The sequence below is a fragment of the Aotus nancymaae genome, unplaced genomic scaffold, assembly GCF_030222135.1.
Source record: "Aotus nancymaae isolate 86718 unplaced genomic scaffold, 86718_ANA_hifiasm-v0.15.2.pri h1tg000064l_1, whole genome shotgun sequence".
Classification (NCBI taxonomy): Eukaryota; Metazoa; Chordata; class Mammalia; order Primates; family Aotidae; genus Aotus; species Aotus nancymaae.
The window spans coordinates 7,995,481-8,015,270 of record NW_026988479.1 but is presented as its reverse complement, the minus strand read 5'-3'; the positions used below and the strand labels follow the sequence as shown (position 1 = coordinate 8,015,270).

The following is a 19,790-nucleotide window of genomic DNA, read 5'->3' as shown; positions in this document are numbered from 1 at the left end:
CTGGGCAACAAGAGCGAAACTCCGTCTCAAAAAAAAAAACAAGACCTGAGATGTCTATTATTGCACAAATTTGCAGCATATTCTTCAGGTTGATCAGATTGGTCTCGAACTTCCAACCTCAGGTGATCTGCCTGCCTCTGCCTCCCAAAGTGCTGGGATTACAGGCATGAGCCACCGTGCCTGGCCTTCGGCATATGTCTTTTCTGTGATTCAAACTACAGCGCCTGTAACATTTTTAGCTCTCACATATAAAGGAAATTTTCATATTTCAAAATCAGTTTCAATTTACAATTGAGGCTCTCCTATCTAATCTTGAATTGGAAGGTGATTACTTTTCAATGTAATGATATGCTCAAAGGCATATATTAAGAGAAGAGTCTAACATAATTTTTTTTCGACGGAGTCTTGCTCTGCCACCCAGGCTGGAGTACAATAGCGCAATCTCAGCTCACTGCAACCTCTACTTCCTTGGTTCAAGCGATTTTCCTGCTTTAGCCTACCAAGTAGCTGGGATTACAGGTGCGCACCACCACGCTCAGCATGATAGCCACGGGACTCTCCAGAACATCATACCTGCATCTAGCACCGCCAAGCTTATGGGCAAGGTCATCTCTGAGCTGAATGGGAAGCTCGGTGGCATGGCCTTCCGTGACCCTACCGCCAATGTGTCAGTCATGGACCTGACCTGCCATTTGGAGAAACCTGCGAAATATGATGACATCAAGAAGGTGGTGAAGGCCAGTCATGGTGGCTCACACTTGTAATCCTAGCACTTTGAGAGGCCGAGATGGGAGGATCGCTTGGGGCCGGGAATTCAAGATCAGCCTGGTCACCACAGTGATATCTATCTCTATTTAAAAATATAATAGCAGAGTATGGTGACTCACACCTATAATCCTAGCACTTTTGGAGGCCAAGGCGGCCAGATCACTTGAGGTCAGGAGTTCCAGTCCAGCCTAGCCAACGTGGTGAAACTCCATTTCTACTAAAAATACAAAAAATTAGCTGGGTGTGGTGGTGCATACCTGCAATCCCAGCTACTCGAGAGGCTCAGGAGAATCGCTTGAACCTAGCAGGCAGAGGCTGCAGTGAACTGAGATCATGCCACTGCACTCCAGCCTGGGCAACAGAGCAAGACTCTGGCTCAAAAATAAAATAAAATAAAGTAGTGAAGTAGGCATCAGAAGGCCCACTCATGGAAGGGCTTCCTGGGCTACACTGAGCACTAGGTCATCTCCTTCAAGTTAACAGTGACACCCAGTGTTCCATCTTTTATGCTGGGGCTGGTATTGCCCTCAATGACCACTTTGTCAAGCTTATTTCCTGCTATGACAATGAATTTGGCTATAGCAACAGGGTGGTGAACCTCATGGTTCACATAGCCTCCAAAGAGTAAGACCCCGAGACCACCAGCCCCAGAGAGTGCACGAGAGATAGGCCCTCAGCTGCTGGGGAGTCCCTGCCACACTCAGTCTCCTACCACACTGAAAATCTCCCATCTTCTCAATTTCCATGCAGTCTCCCTGAAGAGGGAGAGGCCTAGGCCTAGGGAGTCCTACCTTGTTGGGTACAATCAATAAAGTTCCCTGTACTCAGCCAAAAATATAAAGAATAAAATCTCATGACAGATCAGCATTGACAGAATATTTGCAATAGCTTTTGATTATAGGAAACACTAACTTCAAATCTCAATTAAGTGAAATGTTATCTTCTGCCAAAAAAATTGTTTTATTCTTTTGGTTGTTGGTTTTTTTTTTTGACAAAGTTTCACTCTTGTTGCCCAGGTTGGAGTGTAATGGTGTGATCTTGGCTCACTGCAACCTCTGCCTCTGGGTTCAAGTGATTCTCCTGCCTCAGCCTCCCAAGTAGATGGGATTATGGGCATGTGCCACCATGCCCAGCTAATTTTGTATTTTTAGTAGAGATGGGGTTTTTCCATGTTGGTCATGCTGGTCTCAAACTCTTGACCTCAAGTGATTCACCTGACTCAGCCTCCCAAAGTGTTGGGATTACAGGCGTGAGCCACTGCGCCCAGCTGATTTTTTTTTTTTTTTTTTGAGACAGAGTCTCTCTCTGTTACCCAGGCTGGAGTGCAGTGGCTCAATCTTGGCTCCCTGCAAACCTCCACCTCCCAGGTTCAAGCAATTTTTCTGCCTCAGCCTCTTGAATAGCTGGAACTATAGGCATGCCCCACCATGCCCACTAATTTTTTTGTATTTTTACTAGAGACGGAGTTTTGCCATGTTGGCCAGGCTGGTCTCGAACTCCTGACCTCAAGTGATCCTCCCAAAGTACTGGGTTTACAGGCATGAGCCACCGCCTCCAGCCAAAATTCCTTTATTCTTATTAACAGGCCTGAAAACTTACTCAACTACTATATTTTAAATTTTGTCAATAAGCCAGTCATGGTGGTTTATCCTTATAATCTCAGCTCTTAGGAAGGCAGAGGCAGGAGGACAGCTTGAGCACTGGAGTTCGGGACTTGCCCGGGCAATATAGTGAGACTTATTCTCCACAAAAAAGAAAAAAAAGGTGTAAATTTTATCAATAAAATATTTACGGAAACTTTTATACTGTTATATAAGCACCTAGATAAAATTCTCAACTTGGCTGGTTGTGGTGGCTCACACCTGTAATCCCAGCACTTTTAGGAGGCCAAGGTGAGTAGATCACTTGAGGTTGGGAGTTCAAGACTAGCCTAGCCAACATGGTGAAACCCCATCTCTACTAAAAATACAAAAATTAGCCGGGCGTGGTGGTGGGTGCTTGTAATCCCAGCTACTTGGGAGGCTGAGGCAGGGTAATTACTTGAACCTGGGAGACGAAGGCTGCAGTGACCCAAGATCATATCACTGCACTCCAGTCTGGGCAATATAACGGGACTCCACCTCAAAAATAAAAAAATCCTTGATTTTGCCACTTGATCTTCAAAGCCTAAAATATCATTACACAAATGATTTATGATTTTTTAGGCTTTGCAGATCAAACACAGAAAGTTTGCTAGGCCAAGCATGGTGGCTCACACCTGTAATCCCAGCATTTTGGGAGGCCAAGTTGGGCAGATCACTTGAGATCAGGAGTTTGAAACCATCCTTGCCAAAATGGTGAAACCCTGCCTCTACTAAAGATATAAAAAATTAGCCAGTCCTGGTGCCTCATGCCTGCAATTCCAACTGCTCAGGAGGCTGAGGCAGGAGAATCATTTGAACCCAGAATACAGAGGTTGCAGTGAGCTGAGATGGCACCACTGAACTCCAGACTAGGCGACAGAGCAAGACTGTCTCCAAAAAAAAAAGAAAGAAAGAATTCAGGGGATCCATCCATATAGTAGAGTAAAAGCAAGTTTGTTAGAGAAGTAAAGAAATAAAAGAATGATAACTCCATAGACAGAACAGTGGCTGGGCTGCTTGACTGAGTATACTTACAGTTATTTTTTGATCATATGCTAAACTAGGGGTGGATTATTCATGAGTTTTCCTGGAAAAGGATGGGATTTGCCAGAACTATGTGTTCCTCTCCGGTTCAGACCACATAGGGTAACTTACAGACGTTGCCATGGCATTTGTAAACTATCACTGTGCTGATGGGAGTGTCTTCTAGCATGCTAATGATTTATGATTAAGGTGTAATGAGCAGTGAGGACAATCAGAGGTTACTTTCATCACCATCTTGGTTTTGGTGGGTTTTGGCCAGCTTATTTACTGCAACCTGTATTATCAGCAAGGTCTTTGTGGCCTGTATCTTGTGCTGACCTCCTATCTCATCCTGTGACTAAGAATGCCTAACCTTCTGGGAATGCAGCCCAGTATGTCTCAGCTTTATTTCACCCAGCTCATGTTCAAGATGGAATCCCTCTGGTTGGAACACCTCTGACAATTTTAGGAACTTTTTAAAATTGTTTTCGGATTACTCCGTTCTTGCATTGCCGTAAAGAAATAATTGAGGCTGGGTAATTTATAAAGATAAGAGGTTTAATTGGCTCGCAGTTATGCAGGCTATACAGGAAGCATGATGCTGGCATCTTCTTGGCTTCTGGGGAGGCCTCAGGAAACTTACAATCATGGCAGAATGTGAAGGGGGAGCACACACATCATGAGGCCAGAGTAGGAGCAAGAGAGAGGGAGTGAGGAGGTGCCACACACTTTTTTTTCCTTTTCTTTGAGACAGAGTCTCACTCTGTCACCCAGGCTAGAATGCAGTAGTGTGATCTGGGCTCACTGCAACCGCCACCTCTCAGGTTCAAGCAATTCTCCTGCCTCAGCCTCCCAAGTAGCTGAGACTACAGGTGTATACTACCATACCCAGCTGATTTTTGTAGAGACGGGGTTTTGCCATGTTGATCAGGCTGGTCTCAAACTCCTGACCTCAAGTGATCTGCCCACCTCAGCCTCCCAAAGTGCTGGGATTATAGGCATGAGCCACCATGCCCAGCCACACCACACACTTTTAATCAACCAGATCTTGTGAGAACTCATTATCACGAGAAGGGAACTAAGAGGATGGTGCTAAACTATTCAAGAGAAACATCTCCATGATCAAATCACCTCTCATCAGGCCCCACCTCCAACACTGGGAATTAGGATTTTACTTGACACTTGGGCGGGAACACAGATCCAAAGCACATCAGTGTTTAAAAGAACAGCTAAGTGTTCAGCTTTTCAATAGATGACTTCAAATGACTTTATGCTCTGTGGTAAGCAGAATAATTCTTCTCCAAAGATGTTCATATATTAATCCTTAGAACCTATGAACATGCTTTTTTTTTTTTTTTTTTTGAGGGAGGATCTCTCCCTATCACCCAGGCTAGGGTACAGTGGCAGGATCATAGGTCTTTGCAGTCTCCACCTCCCAGGCTCAATTTATACTCCTATCTCAGCCTCCCAAATACCTGGAATTGCAGGTGTGTACCACCACACCTGGCAAATGTTTCCATTTTTTAAGAGACGGGAGTCTCACTATGTTGTTCAGGCTGGTCTTGAACTCCTGGGCTCAAGTGATCCTCCTGCCTAAGCCTCCAAAAGTGCTGGAATTACAAGCATGAGCCACTGCATCCAACATAATATGCTATTTTATTATTTATTTACTTATTATTTTTTTGAGACAGAATTTCACTCGTCACCCAGGCTGGAGTGCAATGGTGCAATCTCAGCTCACTGCAACCTCTGCCTCCCAGGTTCAAGTGATTCTCCTGCCTCAGCCTCCCGAATAGCTGGGATTACAGGCCCATGCCATCAGGTCCAGCTAATTTTTGTATTTTTAGTAGAGATAGGGTTTCTACACATTGGCCAGGCTGGTCTTGAACTCCTGACCTTGTGATCCACGTGCCTTGGCCTCCCAAAGTCCTAGGATTATAGGCATGAACCACCACACCCAGCCCTAAATAGCACACCCTATGCTATTTTATATGGCAAAGGGTAATTGAGGTGGGTGATGAAATTAAGGTTGTTTATTTAGTTGACCTTAAAACAAGGAGATGAGATTCTGAATGATCTGAGTTGGCCTAAAATAATCAGAAGTGTCCTTTACTTTTATATAATATATATATAGTATAAATATATATTTGTATACATATAAATTTGTATAAATATAAAATAAATAATGGAGGTGGAATAGCAAGTGAAAGTGATATGATTTTAAAAGAACACAACCAGCCATTGCTGGCTTTGAAGATGGAGGAATGGGCCACAAGCCAAGGAATGAGGGCAGCCTCTAGAAGCTGGAAAAGGGAAGAATTCTCCCCCAGAGCCTCTAGAAAGCAGCAGGCTTGCCAAAACATTGTCTTAATCCAGTAAGACTCATGGCAGACTTCTATTGACACAATTGTAAGATAACACATTTGTGGTGTTTGAAGACCCTAAATTTATGGCAATTCATTACTACAGCAGTAGAAAACTAATATACTGTCCCAGACTCTTTAAAACCCTTTCCTGGCCAGGCACAGTGGCTCACACCTGTAATCCCAGCACTTTGGGAGGCCGAGGCAGGTGAATCACCTGAAGTAAAGAGTTTGAGACCAGCCTGGCTAACATGGCAAAACCCCATCTTTACTAAAAATACAAAAATTAGCTGGGCATGGTGGTGGGCACCTGTAATCCCAGCTACTCAGGAGACTGAGGCCCGAGAATCACCTGGACCTGGGAGGCAGAGGTTGCAGTGAGCCGAGATTGTGCCACTGCACTCCAGCCTGGGTGATGAGAGACGAACTGTGTCTCAAAAAAAACAAAACAAAACAAAAACCTTTCCTTACTATGTCCACAAATCCCAGTGTATCATGATTCTTATCTAGTTGTAATCAAGCCCCTTTAATTGAAAAACTCGGCTGGGCGTGGTGGCTCACGCCTGTAATCCAAGCACTTTGGAGGCCAAGGCGGGTGGATCACCTGAGGTCTGGAGTTCAAGATCAGCCTAACCAACACGGTGAAACCCGGTCTTTATTTAAAAAAAAAAAAAAAAAAGTAAAAAAAAAAAAAGAAAAACTCAAAATCAGATCCCCAAACCTTATAAATGTTCCAATTTTGCTTTCCCCCTTAGAGATGTTACTGAGACTCTGATAAGGTAGTGATCTATCTTTTTTATTGAAGTAAACAATAACTTTCAGTTTTGCTTTTTTTTGAGACAGAGTCTTACTCTGTCGCCCAGGCTGGAGTCCGATGTCGCCATCTCAGCTAACTGAAACCTCCACCTCCCAGGTTCAAGCAATTCTCCTGCCTCAGTCTCCCAAGTAGCTGGGATTAGAGGTGCCCACCACCATACCTGGCTAATTTTTTGTATTTTAGTAGAGACAGGGTTTCACCAATGTGTTGTCTTGCCAGTATTTTGGGGGAGCTAGTATCTGACAATTATCTTATCCTTGTGCTTAGAATAGTACCTGCTATGTAGTAGATGTCTAATAAATATTTGACAAATAATAAATAAATTATCTGAGTTTCTAAAATAATATGGAATGTTTATGTAGCTGTAGTTATGACTTAGTACTTCCTATATCTAGATGTGATTTTCAGAAAATATTGGTGGAGATCATTTAAGGCACAAATGAAAACTTGTACATGGATAATTATAGCAGCTTTATTCATAATTTATTTTATTTTATTTTTTGGACTTCTACAATGACTTGGAATTTTTTTTGACGTTGTTAATAGAAACAACCCAAATGTCCTTCAACTGATTAATGGCTAAACAAGCTATGTTATATCCACATAATGAAATACTATTCAGCAATAAAAAAGAAATAAAGTACTGATACATGAAAACAACAATGGATAAATTTCACAACCATCATACCAAAGAAGCCAGACTTGAAAGGCTATATACTGTATGATTCCATTTGTTTGATATTCTGGAAAAGGTAATGGTATAAAGACAAAAAGTAGATCTATATTTTCCAGGAACTAGGGTTGAAATGAAGGGTTCATTACCAAGAGCCAAGAGGGAATATTTTGTGATGATTGAAATGTTCTCTATCTTGATTGTGGTGGTAGTTACACAACTGTATGCATTTGTCAGAACTCATAAAACTGTACATTATAAAATATACTTTTTTTTTTTTGAGATGGATTTTCACTCTGTTGCCCAGGCTGGAGTGCAGTGGTGAGTTCTCTTCTCACTGCAACCACCTCCACCTGCCAGGTCCAGTCTCCCAAGTAGCTGGGATTACAAGTGCATACCACCATGCCCAGCTAATTTTTGTATTTTTAGTACAGACAGGCTTTCACGATGTTGGCCAAGCTGGTCTCAAACTCCTGACCTCAACAGATCCGTCCACGTCTGCCTCCCAAAGTGCTGGGATTACAAGGATGAGCCATCACACCCAGACTAGAATCAATTTTATGACATGTAAATTATACCTCCAAAAACCTAAGTTAAAAACAGCACTCTACTAAGTATTGCTACTCTAACAATATACATTAAATACCTTTTTTTTTTTTTTTTTTTGGAGAGGGAGTCTTGCTCTGTTGCCCAGGCTGGAATGCAGATGACACGATCTTGGCTCACTGCAACCTCCACCTCCTGGGTTCAAGTGGTTCTCCTGTCTCAGCCTCCCAAGTAGGTGGGATAACAGGCACGTGCCACCATGCCCAGATAATTTTTGTATGTTAGTAGAGATGGGATTTCGCCATGTTGGCCAGGCTGGTCTCAAATTCCTGACCTCAGGTGATCCACCACCTCAGCCTCCCAATGTCTGGGATTACAGGCATGAGCCATCGCACCTGGCCTAAATCCTTTGTTAAAATCTTGCATGCTAGTAAAACAATCGTATTTTGCTTTGAGGTTTTTGTTTCTCTTTTAGTTTTATGGTACATTATTTTCTGCAGTTTCTCCATTCTGCACAGTAGTCTTACACTGTTCTGAAACATGAAGTTAGAGACAGAACATTCACTTTGTTAAAACGGATACAATGATATAGTATCAAAATTAAAAAAATTTAGAAATAATTTTAGGAACTTTTTCTTTCATTTGCTGTAACAGAGGAAATTTCTTATTTGTAGAATAATGCCAAATACAAGGCTACACTGGTCATTCTCCCCTTTTTGGTTTTTAAATAAGGTCTCATTTTGTATTAAAAAATTATCACTATACTTTATGGAACAAGAGCATATTATTTGGGTTAGCTAAATAACATTTATTTCAAAGCAAGAAAACTTTCTTATAAGATTTGTTACATATTTTCAATTTGCATCTTAATACTTATCTTTAATCAAAATTATTATGGTGTAAAGTGTCAAACACTTGTGCCTTTTTTTTTTTTTTTTTTTGAGATGGAGTCTTGTTCTGTCGCCCAGGCTGGAGTACAGTGGTGAGATCTTGGCCCACTGTAACCTCTGCCTACTGGGGTCAAGCAATTCTCCTGCCTCAGCCTCCCAAGCAGCTGGGACTACAGGCACACACCATCACACTCAGCTAATTTTTTGTATTTTTAGTAGAGACAGGGTTTTACCAAATTGGCCAGGCTGGTCTTGAACTCCTGACCTCATCATCCACCTGCCTCGTCCTCCCAAAGTGCTGGGATTACAGGGGCGAGCCACCGTGCCAGGCCTTTTTTTTTTTTTGAGATGGAGTCTCACTCTTTCACCCAGGCTGGAGTGCAGTGGAGAGATCTTGGCTCACCAAAACCTCTGCCTCCCACGTTCAAGCGATTCTTCTGCCTCAGCCTCCTGAGTAGCTGTGATTACAGGAATGTGCCACCATGCTCAGCTAATTTTTTTTTGGTATTTCTAGTAGAGACAGGGTTTCACCATGTTGGCCAGGATGGTCTTGATCTCTTGACCTTGTGATCCACCCGCCTTGGCCTCCCAAAGTGCTGGGATTACAGGTGTGAGCCACCGTGCCTGGCCTACTCTTCCCTTTTGTCATTTTCCGTCCCCTGACCCTCCAACCTATACAGCCTAGTAAATCTTCTTAAGCAGAATTTGAAAGAAAGTAAATGACATTGGCACAATTTCTGTGTAAGATAATTTGGTATTATCAAAATTAAAAATCTGTTTGATCTAAAGATCCCAGGCTAAGTATTTAGCATATAGGTACAATTTCCTCATTATATGGGGTTTTCATTTTTAATTATTTTCATTTTTTTGAGACAGGGTCTTGCTCTGTTACTGAGAGTGGAGTGCAGTGGTGGGATTAGGGCTCATTGCAGCCTTCACCTCCTGGGTACAAATGATCCTCCCACTTCAGTCTCCCTAGCAGCTAGGACCACAACTCTGTGCCACCACAGACAGCTAATTTTTTATTTTTTGTAGAGACAGGGTCTTACAATGTTGCCCAGTCTTGTATGTATGAGGTTATTCGTTGCATCTTAGCATGTAATAGTAATGGCTTGGCAACAAGCTGAATATCCACCTGTAGGGAATTGGTTGGTTAAATAAGTTAGGATATTTGTATATAGTGGAATATTATTCTGCCTCTAGGAAGAAAAAGGTAGTTCTTTTTAAAATTTTATTTATTTATTTATTTATTTATTTATTTATTTATTTATTTATTTTTGATACAAAGTCTCCCCCTGTTGACCATGCTGGAGTGCAATGGTGTGATCTTGGCTCACTGCAACCTCTACCTCCCGGGTTCAAGTGATTCTCCTGCCTCAGCCTCTCAAGTAGCTGGGATTACAGGCACACGCCACCACCCCTGGCTAATTTTTTGTATCTTTAGTAGAGATGGGGGTTTCACCATATTGGCCAGGTTGGTCTTGAACTCCTGACTTTGTGATCTGTCTGCCTTAGCCTCCCAAAGTGCTGGGATTACAGGTGTGAGCCACCGTCCCTGGCAAAGGTAGTTCTTTATATACTGATATGGTAAGATTTCCAAGATATTTTTCTCTTTTTCCTTTGTTTTTTCTTTCTTTTTTTTTTTTTTAGACAGGGTCTCACTCTGTCACCAGGGTGCATGGCACACTCTCAGCTCACTGCAGCATCAACCTACTGGGCTCGTGTGATCCTCCCACCTCAGCCACCAGAGTAGCTGGGACTACAGGAACGCACCACCACGCTAGGCTAATTTTTGTATTTTTCGTAGAGATAGGATTTTGCCATGTTGCTGGGGTTGGTCTCAAACTCCTGGTCTCAAGCAATCAGCCCGCCTCAGCCTTCCAACGTGTTGGGATTATAGGCCTGAGTCACTGTGCCCAGTCTATCCAAGATATTTGAAGTGAGAAAAGGAAGGACTGAACAGTGTATATAGTGTGTTATCTTTTGTGTGAAAAGAAGTATCCCTGTATTTTAACATATTGTTTACAAATATGTACAGAAGGATACATTATAAAATATGTACAGAAGGATACATTATAAAAGGACTGAACAGTGTATATAGTGTGTTATCTTTTGTGTAAAAAGAAGTATCCCTGTATTTTAACGTATTGTTTACAAATATGTACAGAAGGATACATTATAAAATGCTAAGTGATTGCCTTCCAGTACTGAAGTAGCTAACGGATAGAGATGGGAGAATCAATCATTTTTCACTCTCTTCTGTCATGTTTTGAGTTTTGCATTAAGATATTTCTTAATTTATACAGATCTATAGAGAAAATGTAGGTAAAGAGTGAAGCTTAAGAAATAGTAGGTAGTCATTTGGGCGTGGTGGCACATGCCTGTAGTCCCGGCTACTCTGGAAGCTGAGGCAGGAGAATTGCTTGAACCCGGGAGGTGGAGGCTGCAGTGAGCCAAGATGGCGCCACTACATTCCACCCTGGCGACAGAGCGAGACTCTGTCTAAAGAAAAGAAAAATAAACAACAGAAATAGTAAGTAGTCAAGAATTTTTTTTTTTTTGAGACGGAGTCTCACTCTGTAGCTAGGTAGCTACAGAGTGTATCAAACAAGCTGCTGGGATTACAGGCATGCACCACCACACTTGGCTACTTTTTGTGTTTTTAGTAAAGACTGGGTTTGACTATGTTGATCAGGCTGGTCTCGAACTCCTGACCTCGTGATCCACCCACCTCAGCCTCCTACAGTGCTGGAAGTACAGGCGTGAGCCACCGTGCTGGCCGGTAGTTAGGAGTTTTAGAAATGAAAAAGGGCTGGGCATGGCTCATGCCTGTAATCCCAGCACTTTGGGAGGCTGAGGCAGGCCGATAACATGAGCCCAGGAGTTTCAGACCAGACTAGGCAACACAGCGAGACTGTTTCTACCCCCCCACCAAAAAAAAAAATCCACAAAAATGAAACAAAACAAAATAAAACCACCTCAAAAAACAAAATCAAAAAATGTTTTACACTTCTGTTGCTACCACCTTTGGAGTTCATAAAAGCATTTTTCATATGTACATTTCTTATACTAATTGATTACAAAGTTCCTCAAAATCTCTGAATCTCATTAAAAAGTCTTTAAAGTGATCGCTTCAAAATCAGTTAGAAAGTAAACAAAAAAAACAACAAAAAAACTTCATAAGGCTTCTTCACTGAAAGTAAACAGGTAGAGACGTGAGATTATATTAATATCTTGTTTATGAAATGATGAACAAGAGGTTCATCCCTCGAAAGAGTATAGAACCCTACTAGGTTCTATGACACCCTTTGAAAACCCTGTCAAATCTATATCATTTTACTCTGAGTTAAATTATGCTTGCCCTGACTGGAAGGATGTTTAGAGGTGAAAGAAGTGTTCAGAACGATATCCTGAGGAAAAAAATCAGTGGATTGGGTGCGGTGGCTTACACCTGTAATCCCAGCACTTTTGGGAGGCCAAGGTGGGTGGAATGCTTGAGGTCAGGAGTTCTAGACCAGCATAGCCAACATGGCGCAACCCGTCTCTACTAAAAATACAAAATTTAGCAGGGCGTGGTGGCAGGTGCCTGTAATCCCAGCTACTCAGGAGGCTGAGGAACGAGAATCGCTTGAACCCCCGAGGCGGAGGTTGCAGTGAGCCGAGATCGCGCCATTGCACTCCAGCCTGGGTAACAAGAGCGAAACTCCGTCTCAAAAAAAAAAAAAAAAAAAAAAAAAAAGTAAATAAAAGGAAAAGGAAAAGAAAAGCATTGGTGGTAGAAGATGTTCAGGTGACGAAGAAAGAGGGCCGGTTTGGCTTGTTAAGTTTACTGGAAATACCGAACAGCCTCCTGCGTCCTTTGCCTCTCTGCTGGACCTATTGAGGATTCTAAGGTTCGACACCTGGAAGCAGGTCTAGAGGGCTCCGGGTTGGGCCGGATCGTCCCCGGGCGCAAGGCCTGGGCCCCTCACCTGAGCCCCAGAACCTGCAGATCCGGCTCGGCCCGGCCCTGCCCCGCCCTTCCGAACCTCACTAGCGGGCTAAGCGCAGGAGGGCGTGTGCGCCCGGATGTGCAGGCCTGGTCCTGCCCTGGTAGCCCCGCCTGACGCGGCCGCAGTGCCCAGAGGCTCAGGCCTAGACCGCTCGGGCCGGTCCTCCGCCTGGCCCGGGTCATCGAACTCCCACAGCAGGGCACGTCACCACCTCGGGCGTCGTCTCCCGGCCCAGCGGGCCCACATATCCCCGTCCCCCACCCCCCCCAGCGGGGAGAGGCGCAGAGACGTCACGTGACGCCCCGCACTCGCCAGGTTCTGGTCACATGGGTGGCACGGCCGCTGCGTCAGTCACAGTCCTGGCTGCGGGAGTGGAGCCGCCGTCGCCACCGCCAGCGGACGGGGCGGGGATCCTGGTGCCAGGTCCTCGTCAACCCGCCCTCGCCGCCTCAGTCAGCCGTCCAAGCCGGGGCCTCACCGTCATGGAGCGGTGCGGGGCCTACGCCTGTTCCGTGTGAGGCGCGTCGCTCGCCGCCGCCACCTTGGCTTTTCTAGGCCTCTGGAACCCCCGCCGCCTCCCGGAGCCCCTCGCCCTTGGCAGCCTGTCGCCGCCCCCTGGGCGGGCTCGAATGCGCGTCCGGTGAAGGTGCAGGCCCGGCGCCGCCACTGCCGCGGCCAGGAGATGGTTCGGGCCTAGCGGAGCCGGGACTGGAGGTGAGGGGGCCGATGGACTGACTGAGGGCCGTGCCGGACCGCGGGGGCTGTGGCCCGCGCCGGGTGGGGGAGGGGGACGCAAGCTCCTCAGGGAGCCTCGGGGAGACCCCCCGGGCTGGGGCTGCTCGATCAGGCTTCACTCCTACCCTACCCTCATCTTCGCGTCTCACCCCACCACCTTCCCGCAAAAATAAGAAAATAAAAAAAGCTAACCCAATCCTAACAGTTCTCAGAAATCCATCTTTTCAGTGTTTCTCCTTTCCTCTTTCTGAATCCATTCCTTTCCTCAGACATTTCATCCGCTGATTTGTTACTTTTTCATATCCTCCTCAATTTCGTATTATTTCTAATTAAAGAGAAAATAGGCCCAGATTCTGGCTAACATTACCCAACTAGTTCTCGCTTTCCTTCTCGCGATCCTGCGCACCTCTCCCACCCCCCACCCCCGCAAAAAAAAAAAAAAAAAAAAAGGAAAAATTTCCGCCTTCGACTTGTGAGGGGGGTTGACTAAAAATGGGAACGTGAGGTTATAATACTCAAATAGTACCCCCGACAACTTCTCAGTCGGCCTGTTATCTAGTTATCCCAGTAGCTTGTGCGTGGATATTGATGTTTAGGCCTTTCCTCCAGCTGCCTGTGCTTGGGGTTAATCTCGTAATTGACGTCAGTGCTTTGTTCCTTCTACTTTGCTGTTCCTTCCACTCTTTGAGGATGGATCGGAGTACAGGAGTTTGGGGAGTAACCTTATTGCCTTTTCGTATACAAACAACATTATTTACAGGAAGTGGAAGTACAAATCTGAAATGTTTGTGTATCGAGTTCAAGGCGAAGAGTCCTATTTAGGGTTCTCATAGTTTTGTCACTTGTAATTCAGAATTATGCGGTTTCCTCCCTGCTGGCCATATGGAAATTTTAAACTAAGACCAGTCTCTTTTCCACTGACCAGTGTTTTTCTTGATGGAATCTAAACTATAGGTGACTGTGAATAGACTGTAAATGTGACATAAAATGTGTGCTGTTTTTAGGGCTCGTGTCAATAGCGCAAAGCTTCGTTTCTATATTGATTCTGCACTTTATAAAGTGCTTTTTAAAACTTAACTCGCCTTTAACTTATCAAAATTGAAATATTTATGAGAACTTTATTAATTTGGGGTTTGAGAAACAGCCTTTGTGGTCTGTGAGTCTGCCTAGAATCATCTTTGGTCATATGTGCATAAAGAAGTGTTGGCAAGTGGCCACTTGGTTTTCGACAAAGCTGGCTTCTTTAAATTTCTCAGGTTCGTTTTCCTTATTCATCACTGCATCTTTCCTCCCCTAAACATAAGAAAAATTCCCAATAAATTATTTTAAGTTATCTTTCAGAGTTAACTTACTAAAAACCTGGAACCAGTGAAATTTTTCTTTTTTTAATATCAGCAATTTCATTCAATTTGTGGTGGTTTGCACACTGGTGACTGGTTGTTAGCTCTGTACGAACAGCAGGCAAATTTTACTTTAAATAAAATTTTGCTTCAAGTGGGGACAAGGTAGGGTGTCTGAAAAAAGAGCTTAGCTGTGTTAATTGGAAGATGTTCTACAATTTAGGAGTGTAAGGTGAAACTGTAATAAAGAATTCTTAAAGATAGACTATTTTTGTTCTGAGTTACTTGCTACTTGTCAGAGTCTCACATTCAGGTTTATACATTCTCTTCTGTGTACCCTTGAGTTATTATACCTTTTTCTAACAATATATTCTGCAGCCAGGCCTGGTGGTTCATGTTTGTAATCCTAGCTTTGAGAGGTCACGGTGGGCAGATCACCTGAGGTCAGTCTGACCAACATGGTGAAACCCCATCTCTACTAAAAATACAAAAATTAGCCAGGCATGATGGTGCACACCTGTAGTCCCAGCTACTCCACAGGCTGAGGCATGAGCATCAAATTAGCTAGGCATGGTGGCGCACGCCTCTAGTACCAGCTACTCCAGAGGCTGAGGCATGAGAATTGCTTGAACCGGGAGGCAAGGGTTGCAGTGAGCGGCGATCACACCACTGCACTCCAGCCTGGGTAATGCCTCAGAACAATCAAATGGAAGCCCACTATATTTTCTGCATTGTAATTTTCTTTTTTACCCCGTCTCTTGCAGATATTGAGGGATGCATAATTTTCTTATAGATCTGTTATAGGGTCTTTGAGCAAGTATCATATTTATTCCTCTCTTTATCTGTCTCAGTATTTTACGCAATTATTAGATTGAATTTGAATGTGAGAATATTTTGAACTTGAAATTGTTCTATCAGGTTATCTAAGATTTCAGGAAAAGGTAATGTGAAGAAAGCTGTATGAGTGAAGGATCAGTACTTGAAAGGGAAAAACAGCTTCAGAAGATGAGACAGAAGATGAAGCTTTCTAAAAGTTTTGTATTTTGCCTTTTTTGAGAAGGTAAGGTAAATGTCATAGTTTTATATGTAACTGAGGAACAAATAAAACAGGTATTTCTTCTTTCATGTCCATCTACTGGTTTAGAATGGAGTCGAAAATCTGCAAGGACTTTTCTTTGTGGTATTTTTAATAAAATCAAAGAGGTGTTCTTAAGTATTGCGGGCACACCTGGACAATGACCCAGAAGTACATGTACTATAAAAAATTAATCACTTAGATATTTTTATTTTAGCTTTATTCTACAAATATCTCACTATAAAGACTTTTCTGTATGATATAAAGGTTCCCAGGTGTCCTCATCCTTATATTTCACCCATTCCCTTATTCATTTCCTCTGATAAGTTGGAACAATTGTATTTGATTTCTGGGAGGGTGTTAGCTAGTCTCAGTTATTGTGAAATAAGGTGTAACTAGTGACTAAGGACTGCATAAAGCTAACCTGACCTGTTACCTTGCTTTTTTCTTTGGTTTAAGAAAAGCACTCCTACATGTTGTTAACTTCCTGTATATACCCCTCTCGGTTATTTGAAGTGATACTCTAGTACATGGAAGAGGGCAGTCATATATGTTTCAGTTACTGAGTTTTGGCATATCTGCATTCCTATTTGTCTTGAGGTTCATTTTCACTGGCATCATATCGTGGAAATTTTAATGATACTGGGGCACAGAAAACATTAGAACCACCAAATTCAATTCCAGAGTATTCCAAAACATTTAAATAACAGAACTACCTATTCTATTTTTGAAGAAAAAATGTCTTATTTAACTACCTGCTTTATCAGCTATTCTTTATTAAAAAATCTGTAACCTGAGGAATGTTTTGACAGAAGGCATTTTATGTAACTTTACCTCTCTTGGAGTACTTAATGAACTGTGTTGGCAGCTTTTAGGCAGGGAAACATAGCTTATTAGTGGGTACTGTTTTTTTTTTTTTGAGACGGAGTTTCGCTCTTGTTACCCAGGCTGGAGTGCAATGGCGCGATACCGGCTCACCGCAACCTCCGCGTCCTGGGTTCAGGCAATTCTCCTGCCTCATCCTCCTGAGTAGCTGGGATTACAGGCCTGCGCCACCATGCCCAGCTAATTTTTTGTATTTTTAGTAGAGACGGGGTTTCACCATGTTGACCAGGCTGGTCTCGATCTCTTGACCTCGTGATCCACCCGCCTCAGCCTCCCAAAGTTCTGGGATTACAGGCGTGAGCCACCGCGCCCGGCCAGTGGGTACTGTTTTAAACTAGTTATTTCAATGATCGTTTCCTAGGACAGGTAAAAGAACTTCATGTATTTTTTTCCCAAGGTTGTTGGGTAGGAGAAATCAGGGACTGACATGAATAGATTGCACTGAAAAGCCAGTATGGTTTGATTATCCAGAGATTATAATGATCTGTTTGGGGACTGGGCTCCCTGGGGTTGCTTTGGGCCTAATAGCTCTCCCAGGATTTTGTCAGTTTGGAGTCGCCTAGTGGGTTATGACTTGTCCTTTTCATGTCATCATTAGGGAAGGGACAGTTTTATGGAAAGGTGAGTACCAGCCAATACTCTTCAGAGACACACCTTCTTACGTTTTTGCAGTTGCTAATCAGAATGTTATTTCTCCTATCTTGTTTCTTATCTGTTAACATTTCACCATTTTTAAAGGCCTAATTCACATTTCATTGCTTTCTTAAAGTTTTCCTTGATTCCTTACCCCACTCCAATTGTGATCTGCTTCCTTTCAATCTCTGCATCACTTTGTAGCCGCCTCCCCACTGCCCTTTTTTTTTTTTTTTTTTTTTGGTCATCCAGGCTGGAGTGCAGTGGTGTGATCTTGCAACCTCTGCTTCCCAGGCTCAAGCGATTCTTGTGCCTCCACCTCCCAAGTAGCTGGGACTGCAGGTGTGCACCACCATGCCCTGCTTATTTTTTTTGTATTTTTTGTAGAAATGGGGTTTTGCCCTGTTGCCCAGGCTGGTGTACCTCTTTTAATTATTTGTTATGCAGCTACTATGGGACTATAGCCTGCTGAGTAGCATCATGAAAAATGTATTAGGGAAGGTACTAGTAAAAGAAGGACTGTAAGTGTTGCAGTATCTCATATATTTCTAAAAGATAAGGATTAAAACAATAATCACAATATTATACACTAAAAAAATTTAATGCTAATTCCAGCTGGGCGCCATGGCTCATGCCTGTAATTCCAGCACTTTGGGAAACCAAGGCAGGTAGATCACAAGGTCAGGAGTTTGAGACCAGCCTGACCAACATGGTGAAACCCCGTCTCTACTAAAAATACAAAAATTAGCTGGGTGTGGTGGCACACAACTGTAACCCCAGCTACTCAGGAGGCTGAAGCAGGAGAATCACTTGAACCCGGGAGGCAGAGGTTGCAGTGAGCCAAGATTGTACCACTGCACTCCAGCCTGGGCAACAGAGCGAGAGTCTGCCTCAAAAAAATTTTTTAAAAAAAGGCCAAGCACTGTGGCTCACACCTGTAATCCCAGCACTTTGGGAGGCTGAAGCAGGTGGATCACAAGGTCAGGGAGTTTGAGACCAGCCTGACCAACATGGTGAAACCCCGTCTCTACTAAAAATAGAAAAATTAGCTGGGTGTGGTAGCACGCAGCTGTAACCCCAGCTACTCAGGAGGCTGAAGCAGGAGAATCACTTGAACCCGGGAGGCAGAGGTTGCAGTGAGCCGAGATTGTACCACTGCACTCCAGCCTGGGCAACAGAGTGAGACTCTGTCTCAAAAAAAAAAAAAAAAAAATTAACGCTAATTTCTTAGTATCATCAGTATCCAGTTAAGTGTTCGCATTTCACTGATTACAGTTTTTATATCGTTTTTACAATTGTGTGAATTAGAATCCAAATATTATCTGTATGTTACATTGGGTTTAGCTGCATCTCAACCTTCTTTTTTTTTTTTTAATCTATAAGTTTTTCTCCATCTTTTTATTGTGGTTATTCCCATAGAATTGCTTTGTTGAAGAAGCCAGGTCTTTGCCCTATGATGCTTCTCAGAATCTAGATTGTGTTGATAAGATCCCAGTGGTTTCATGTAATATGTTCTTTTATCCCTTGTATTTTCTGTAAATTTTATTTATTTTATTTTACTTTATTTTTTAATTTATATTTTTTGGACTGAGTCCTGCTGTGTCACCCAGGCTGGAGTGTAGTGGCATAATCTCAATTCACTGCAATTTCTGCCTCCAGGTTTGAGATCAGCCTGACCAAGTTTCAAGCAATCCTCCTGCCTCAGCCTCCTAAGTAGCTGAGATTACATGTACCTGCCACCATGCCCAGTCAATATTTATATTTTTAGTAGAGACAGGGTTTTGCCATGTTGACTAGGCTGGTCTTGAACTCCTGACCTCAGGTGATCTGCCCGCCTCAGCCTCCCAAAGTGCTGGGATTATAGGCCTGAGCCACCGCACCTGGCCTTTCTGTAAGTTTTGATAGTTAACATCTAGAAATCTGATTTGGTTTAGCATTGAATTAAATACAATTTTAAATTAATTAATTACAATAATAATTGTTTTTTGAGACGGTGTTGCACTCTGTTGCCCAGGCTAGAGTGCATGGGGCAGTCATGGCCCACTGCAGCCTTGATCTGCTGAGTGCAAGCAATCCTTTTGCCTCAGCCTCCCAAGTAGCTGGGACTGCAAGCATGAGCCACCATGCCTGGCTAAATTTTTTGGTTTTACCAAGATGAGGTCTCACTGTGTTGCCTAAGCTGGTCACAAATTCCTGGCCTCAAGTAGTGCTCCCACCTCAGCCTTTCAGTGTGCTGAGTTTCCATGCATGAGTTACTTTACCTGGCCATTTTTAAGTTTTTAAATGGTGGGGGAAAAAATCAATTTTTTTTTAGCAAGCGACTATTTTAGGAAACTTAGATTTCTTTTTTTTTTTTCTGAGACAGAGTCTCTGTTGTCCAGGTTGGAGTGCAGTGGCACAATCTTGGCTCATGGCACCCTCCACCTCC

The 19,790-nt window shown here is 43.2% G+C and overlaps 1 protein-coding gene across 2 annotated transcripts in view; it reads left to right on the top strand.

The window, feature by feature from the left end:
• The first annotated feature begins 13,318 nt into the window (after positions 1 to 13,318).
• Positions 13,319 to 19,790, top strand: part of AFF4 (ALF transcription elongation factor 4) — an 88,112-nt gene continuing 81,640 nt past the window's right edge. Inside the window, exon 1 of one of the 2 annotated variants that reach the window (XM_012442569.3) lies at positions 13,319 to 13,408. The gene's annotated coding sequence lies outside the window, so the exon portion shown is untranslated. The remainder of the gene's footprint in view (positions 13,409 to 19,790) is intronic. The other variant, XM_012442720.2, reaches the window with a different exon arrangement.